Source organism: Chiloscyllium plagiosum, unplaced genomic scaffold (genome assembly GCF_037043375.1).
Source record: "Chiloscyllium plagiosum isolate Xiang-an unplaced genomic scaffold, Cpla_swu_hap1 HiC_scaffold_1, whole genome shotgun sequence".
Classification (NCBI taxonomy): Eukaryota; Metazoa; Chordata; class Chondrichthyes; order Orectolobiformes; family Hemiscylliidae; genus Chiloscyllium; species Chiloscyllium plagiosum.
Window position 1 is genome coordinate 151,390,997 of NW_028270139.1, and position 8,865 is coordinate 151,399,861.

Here is an 8,865-nt window from a genome sequence, read left to right on the forward strand (position 1 = left end):
ATACAATTACAGTATTTATAAGAAATTTGGACAGGCACCACAATATGAAGGGTTTATAGGGAAATGGGCCAAATACAGGCAAATATGAGCTCCCTGACTGGGGCTGTTAACCTGGTCCAATCAGGGAGCCCTGGCTGACAGATATAAATAGGAATGTCTGTTCTGTTTCACTCTGAGAGCTGGCTCTGAAGGAGTTGGATCAGTGTTAAGGACTTCCCACATGTAAATAAAAAGAGACTTAGTGATCGGATAGTGACCTCTGTGAAGTTATTTCAGGGTCTGTTTCTGTGCTATATAACTCTCCGAATCCATGTCAAACGGCTTCCAGTTATCTTCTCTTTATTTAAACATTTTAGAGTCATAGAGATGTACAGCACAGAAACAGCTCTTCCATGCTGACCAGATGTCCTAAATAAATCTAGTCCCATATGCCAGCATTTGGCCCACATCCCTCAAAACCCTTCCTGTTCATTTACCCATCCAGATGCCTTTTAAATGTTGTAACTGTACCAACCACCACCACTTCCTCTGGCAGCTCATTCCATATTTGTATCACTCTCTACGTGATACAGTTGCCTCTTAGGTCCCTTTTACATCTTTCCGCTCTCACCTTGAATCTATGCCCTCTTGTTTTGGACTCCCCCAACCTGGGCAAAAGGCCTTGTCTATTTACCTTTATCCTTGCTCCTCGTGATTTTATAAATGTCTATAAGGCCCTCAGCCTCCGACGCTCCAGGGAAAACAGCCCCAGTCTATTCAGCCTCTTCCCACAGCTCAAATCCTCCAACCCTGACAACATCCTTGGAAATCTTTTCTGAACCTTTGCAAGTTTCACTACATTCTTCTGATAACAGGGAGACCAGAATTGCGCACAATATTCCAAAAATGATCTCACCAACGTCCTAGACAGTCACAATATGACCTCACAACTCCAATACTCAATGCACTGACCAATAAAGGAAAGCATACTAAAATCCTTCACTATCCTATCTACCTGCGACTCTACTTTCAAGGAGCTATGAACCTGCACTCCAAGGTCTATTTGTTCAGCAACACTCCCTAGGACCTTACCATTAAGTGTATAAGTCCTGCTAAGATTTGCTTTCCCAAAATGCAGCACCTCACATTTATCCAAATTAAACTCCATCTGCCACTTCTCAGCCCATTGGCCCATCTGGTCAAGATCCAATTTTACTCTGAGGTAACCTTCTCTGCTGTCCACTGCACCCCCGATTTTGATGTCGTCTTCAAACATAATAACTATACCTCCCGTGTTCACATCCAAATAATTTATATAAATGATGAAAAGCAGTGGTGTTCATTACCTTCAACAGAAACAGACCCGAATGGACATGGTTAAATCATGAATTAAGAAATAAGAAAAAAATCAAACTGCTCTAACACAGCTCCATAGCAGGTGGGACTTGAAAACAAAGGTTCTGGCTGAGAGGGAGGGACTCTATACAGATGACAGGACATATCGAGAGACCAGTGAGCAAAATATATGGAACCTTCAACTTCATAAATCGAGATATCAAGGAGAAAATCAGGGAAAAGATGCTAACCTTTTGAAATGCTGCCTTGAGAACAGAACTAGAATCCAGTTCCAGACACTGTGTTTTGGGTTTTTGACAGGTTTTGTTGAAATAGAGATGAAAAATTATATCCATTCTGTTGGTCCAAGGATTGAGGAGTTAGAGTTAATGTTTTAGGAAAGAGATGCAGAGGTGATGTGAGGAAACGTTTTAGTAGGAACAACAACAGCAACTTATGCCTACTCTGCAGGCTCTTCTGAACTCACTGGTGTGCCAGCAGTTGGGATCACTGAATAAATCCTTTCCAACAACTTCTTACCAGTGTGTATTTGCTGGCATTTCAGGAGGTCTCTTTGAATGGACAAATCACCTTCCACACTCAGAGCAGGGGAATGGCCTCTCCCCAGTGTGAATGCCTTGGTGTATTAGCACTACATACCTGCTTTTAAAGCTCTTATCTCAATGCACACATTTGAAAGGTTTCTCATCAGTGTGAACCAGGTGGTGTAACTCAGTGGTTAGAACTGCTGCCTCATAGCACCAGGGACCTGGGTTTGATCCTAGCCTCAGACGACTGTCTGTGTGGAGTTTCATATCCTCGCCGTGTCTGCATGGGTTTCCTTCGGATGCATTGGTTTCCTCCTACAGTCCAAACATGTGCAAGCTAGGTGAATTGGCCATGCTAAATTGCCCATAGTGTTCAGGGATGTATAGGCTAGGTCTATTAGTCAGTATGTAATGTAGAGTAATAGGGTAGGGGAATAGGTCTGGGCGGGTTACTCTTCGGAAGGTCAATGTGGACCTGAGGGGCCAAATGGCCTGTTTCCACACTGTTGGGATTCTATGATTCAGTGGACTCAGCACCGATCCTTGTGGCACGCCACTGGTCACAGTGTGAAAAGTAACCCTTCAACACCATCCTCTGTCTTCTATCTTCGAGCCAGTTTTGTATCCAAGTAGCAAGATCACACTCCCTGTGATCTAACCTTGCTAACCAAAAAAAACTGAAGATTGTTTGAAATTCAAAACTAATTTGGAGAAAGAATTCCTCACCCAAGCCCGTGGTCAATTGATGGAAGAGGGTCTCTTGGGAGACAGTGGGGAATGATAAAACTGATTAATTCAAGCATAAGTTGGATAGATTTCTTTCATGACGTAATAAATCAATAAAAAGGAGTATTTCACAAAAGTTTGAAGGAGTAGATCACTTTAAGCTTATGATTTTCAAAATCACCCAGGACAAAGGGAGTTTGCCTTCTGGGAATGTAAGACTTGTCATATAGAGTCATAGAATCATAGAGACGTACAGCACAGAAACAGAACCTTTGGTCCAACTCGTCTATGCCAACCAGATATCATAAATTAATCTAGACCCATTTGCCAGCACTTACTCCACATCCCTTAAACACTTCCTATTCATATACACATCCAGATGCCTGTTAAATGTTTCAATTGTACCATCCTCTACAACTTTCTCTGGCAGCTCATTCCAGTTGGGGACTCTGGGTTTGTACTTGATGGAGTTTCAAAGAAGGACGATGGATCTGATTGAAACTTTCAGAATACTGAAAGGCTTGGGTAGAGTGAACATGGAAAAGATGTCCCATTAGTAAGAGAGACTAGGAACAGAGGACACAGCTCCAGTGTGAAGGGATGATCCTTTAAAACTGAAATGAGGAGGAATTTCTTAAGCCAAAGGGTAGTGAATCTGTGGAACTCATTGCAGCTAAGGGCAGTGGAAGCCAAGTCATTGAGTGCATTTCAGAGAGACATAGATAAGTTGTTCATTAGTAAGGGGATCAAAAGTTGCAGGGAGAAGGTAGAAGAATGGGGTTGAGAAACAAAGTGATCATAATCGACTGGTGGAGAAGACTCAATGGGCCAAATAGCCTAATTCTGCTCCTATGTTTGGATCTGGCACAGACTAGTTGGATTGCAGTCTATTGCTTCATAAGCCAGTAACTCCATTACAGTGCTATCAAATGCTTATCAACATTATTGGATTGAATGGATTTTACTAGAAGTCAGCCAGTGTTGATTTTAGTGAGTTTCTTTGCGAGTCCCACTGCACTTTCTCATATTATCTCCCCAAAGTCACCTCGTTACTTACGCACCACGCCTTCTTAGTGTGTCCCACTTATCTTCTTCTCTCATTCACCACAGCCAGGCAAGCTGGCTGCTGCTAGGGCCCCCAAGGATTCCTGGTGCCCTCCCGACGTGTACCCAGTCAAGCTCTGTCTGTCTGCAGCTGCCCTGCACGGTTCTTCCTGTCAATTGCCCCACTTACGGCGGGCAGAGAGAATTTAGCACCCTGCTTTGCCAATGGGGATCTGGAAGTTCTGATGGATTGGCAGTCCATACCCTAAGATGGCAGTGCCTGGTATCTACGATGGAGGCCTGGAGGAGCAAGTGGCCAGCTGGAGTCACCCACTTACTGCTCTGACATTCACTTCGGGAATTGTCACCGTCTGATTTCTATTGTCACAAAAATATCCATGTTGTTTGCTAATATCCTTTAGGGAAGGAAGGCACTGTCCTTGTGGATCATATGTAACTCCAGACGCAGTTCTGAAATGACATCAACAGTCATTCAGTTGTATCACCGACTACAAAGGAAAATTGAAAATGGGGTAGACTGTGCCCTCCAGAATTACCATCAAACCAGGGGTCAACCCTGGTTCAATGGAAAATGCAGGAAGGCATGCCAGGTGCAGCACCAGACATGCCTAAAAATGAGTTGTCAACCTGGTGAAGCTACCAAACAGGACTACATGCATGCTAAACTGCATAAGCAGCAAGTGATAGACAGAGCTAAGTGATCCCATGATCAACAGATCTGATTTTAAGGTCTGCAGTCCTGCCACATCCAGTCATGAATGGTGGAGGACAATTAAGCAACTCACTGGAAGAGGACTCTCCATAACTATCCCCATCCTCAATAATGGAAGAGCCCAGCACATCAGTGCAAACGATAAGGCCGAAGCTTTTGCAGCAACCTTCAGTCAGAAGTACTGAGTGGGTGATCCATTTCAGTCTCCTCCAGTAGACCCCAACATCACAGATACCAGTCTTCAGCCAATTTGATTCACTCCACAAGATATCAAGAAATGGTTGGAAGCACAGGATACTGCAAAGGTTCCTGAAAACATTCTGACAATTGTACAGAAGACTTGTGCTCCTGATCTTGCTACCATGCTTTTCCAGTACAGTTACAACACTAGCATCTACCCAACAATCTGGAAAATTACCCAGGTATGTCCTGTACACAACAAATTCCACATAGCCAATTACTGCCCCATGCTTAATAAAATCGAAAGAACTGTAAATGCTGTAAATCAGAAACAAAAACAGAAGTTGCTTGAAACGCTCAGTAGGTCTGTCAGGATCTGTGCAGAGAAATCAGAGTTAACATTTCAGGTCGAATGACCTTTGCCAGAACTGATGGCAGCTCAGAAAAAGTCAGTTTATTTGCAGAGGATAGGGTGGGGGAGGGGTAAGGAGTAAGCAATAGGTGGGGATAGAGCTGAAAGAGAGAGAGCAGAACAGTTGGACAGACAAAGGACTGGATAACAATCTAGCTGGGAGGGTGAATAGCTGTTAATGGAGACGGTCAGTGGCTAACAATAAATAGTGTGCAATAGCAGACTCTGTGACAGAAAGGTCTGGTGTGTGTGGGGTAGGGGGCTAGGACATGGACGAGTTCAGTTCCTAAAATTATTAAATTCAATATTGAGACCAGAAGGCTGCAGGGTCCCCCAGTGGAAAATGAGGCGCTGTTCTTCCAGCTTGTGCTGAGCTTCACTGGAGCACTGCAGTAAGCCTGAGACAGAGAGGTTAGCCAGGAAACAGGGTGGTGTGTTAAAGTGGCAGGCAACTGGAAGCGCTGATTCGTTTTTGCAGGCAGAACATAGATGTTCTGTGAAGCAGTCACCCAGTCTACACTTCGTTTCCCCAGTGTACAACAGGTCAAATTGTGAGCAGCGGATGCAGTAGCCTAGATTGTGAGTAATGTAGGTAAAGTGCTGCTTCATCTGGAAGGTGCGTTTGGGCCCTTGGATACTGAGGAGGGAGGAGGTAAATGTACAGGTGTTACACCTTCAGCAGTTGCAGGGGAAGGTGCCATGGGGCTGTGGGGGGGGGTGTTGGGAGTGAAGGAATAGTGGTCCAGGGTGTCCTGGAGAACAGTTCCTGCAGAAGGCTAACAAGGGAGGGGAGAGCAATATATTTTCAATGGTGGCATCTCGCTAGAGGTGGTGAAAATGGTGGCTAATGACCTTCTGGATGTAGATGCGAGTGGGATGGTAGGTAAGGACAAGGGGAACCCTATCGCTGTGGTGGGATGGAAGAGATGGTGTGAGGGCAGAAGTGCAGAAGATGGGGTTTGACTCAGTTGAGGACCCTGTCAAAAATGATGCTGGGGAATCCTCAGTCGTGGAAGAAGATGGACATTTCAGAGGCTCCCTTGTCGAAGTTGGCCTCATCAGAACATATGCGACAGAGACAGAGGAACTGAGAGAATGGAATGGAGTCTTTACAGGAAGCAGGGTGTGAGGATATACAGTTGTGATAGTTGTGGGAGTCAATGGGTTTAAAGTGGATATCTCGACCCAACTCCCATGAGCAAATGATTTAAAAAATCCAGTGGGTGCAAGAATGATTCTCCCAATTTTGTGACCAATGCCCATGTATTTCTGTAACTGAGAGGATTTCATCTTTAGTCTTTTCTTTTTTGCCTAGCAACTCCTATGTCTGTCTTAAACAAAATCAGAAAGTTCTGGAAAAACTCAGTTTGTTCTGGCAGTATCTGTGGAGGGAGAAACGGTTACTGATTTGAGTCCAATATGAATCTTCTTGTGTCTAGAACATAGAACATAGAACATAGAAGAATACAGCGCAGTCCAGGCCCTTTGGCCCTCGATGTTGCGCCGATCCAAGCCCACTTAACCTACACTAGCCCACTATCCTCCATATGCCTATCCAATGCCCGCTTAAATGCCCATAAAGAGGGAGAGTCCACCACTGCTACTGGCAGGGCATTCCATGAACTCACAACTTGCTGAGTAAAGAACCTACCCCGAACATTTGTCCTATACCTACCTCCCCTTAATTTAAAGCTATGCCCCCTTGTAATAGCTGACTCCATACGTGGAAAAAGGTTCTCACGGTCAACCCTATCTAAACCCCTAATCATCTTGTACACCTCTATCAAGTCACCCCTAAACCTTCTTTTCTCCAATGAAAACGACTCCAAGTGCCTCAGCCTTTCCTCATACGATCTTCCTACCATACCAGGCAACATCCTGGTAAACTTCCTCTGCACCCGTTCCAGTGCCTCCACATCCTTCCTATAGTATGGTGACCAAAACTGCAGTTGTATAAGACTCTGGCCGCACCAGAGTCTTATACAACTGCAACATGACCTCAGTACTCCGGAACTCAATTCCTCTACCAATAAAAGCTAGTACGCCATATGCCTTCTTCACCGCACTATTTACCTGGGTGGCAACTTTCAAAGATTTGTGTACATGGACACCAAGATCCCTCTGCTCATCCACACTTCCAAGTATCCGACCATTAGCCCAGTACCCCATCTTTTTGTTACTCTTACCAAAGTGAATCACCTCACACTTAGCTACATTGAACTCCATTTGCCACCTTTCTGCCCAGTTCTGCAGCTTATCTATATCCCGCTGTAACCTGCCACATCCTTCCTCACTGTCTACAACTCCTCCGACTTTCGTATCATCCGCAAACTTGCTCACCCAACCTTCTAGCCCCTCCTCCAGGTCATTTATAAAAATGACAAACAGCAATGGTCCCAAAACAGATCCTTTCGGAACACCGCTAGTAACGGAACTCCAAGATGAACCTTTACCATCAACTACTACCCTCTGTCTTCTTCCAGCCAGCCAATTCCTAATCCAAACCTCCAACTCACCCTCAATGCCATACCTCCGTATTTTTTGAAGTAGCCTACCATGGAGAACCTTATCAAACGCCTTACTAAAATCCATATACACCACATCTACCGCTTTCCCCTCGTCCACCTCCTTAGTCACCTTCTCAAAGAATTCAATAAGGTTTGTGAGGCACGACCTGCCCTTCACAAAATCATGCTGACTATCCTTGATCACATTATTCCTATCCAGATGTTCATAAATCCTATCCCTTACAATTCTCTCTAAGACTTTGCCCACAACAGAAGTGAGACTCAATGGCCTATAGTTACTAGGGTTATCCCTACTCCCCTTCTTGAACAAGGGAACCACATTTGCTAGCCTCCAGTCTTCTGGCACTACTCCTGCAGACAACGAGGACATAAAAATCAAGGCCAATGGCTCTGCAATCTCCTCCCTTGCTTCCCAGGGAAACCTAGGATAAATGCCATCAGGCCCAGGGGACTTATCTATTTTCACCCTTTCCAGAATTTCCAACACCTCTTCCCTACATACCTCAAAGCCATTCATTCTACTTAATTGTGACTCAGTATTCACATTGGCAGCAATGTCCTGTTCCTGAGTGAATACTGACGAGAAGTATTCATTCAGTGTCTCCCCAATCTCTTCAGCCTCCACACGCAACTTCGCACTACTATCCTTGACTGGACCTATTCCTACCATAGTCATTCTTTTATTCCTGACATACCTATAGAAAGCCTTAGGGTTTTCCCTAATCCTACCAACTAAGGACCTTTCATGTCCCCTCCTTACTGCTCTTAGCTCTCTCTTCAGGTCCTTCCTGGCTACCTTATAACTCTCAATCACCCCAATTGAACCTTCACGCCTCATCTTTACATAGGCCGCCCTCTTCCATTTAACAAGGGATACCAATTCCTTATTAAACTACGGCTCCCTCACACGACCCTTTCCTCCCTGCCTGACAGGTACATACTTATCAAGGACACTCAATAGTTGCTCCTTGAACAAGCTCCACATATCAATTACGCCCTTACCTTGAAGCCTACTTTTCCAAGCCACGCATCCTAAGTCATGCCTCACCGCATCATAATTTCCCTGCCCCCAACTATAACTCTTGCCCTGCAGTGCACACTTATCCCTCTCCATCACTAGAGTAAAAGTCACCAAATTGTGGTCACTGTCCCCAAAGTGCTCACCTACCTCTAATTCTAACACCTGGCCTGGTTTGTTACCCAGAACCAAATCCAGTATGGCCTCATCTCTTGTTGGCCTGTCTACATATTGTGTCAGGAAACCCTCCTGCACACATTGGACAAACACCGACCCATCTAACGAACTAGAGCTATAGCTTTCCCAATCAATATCAGGAAAGTTAAAGTCCTCCATAACAACCACCCTATTACTTTCACTCT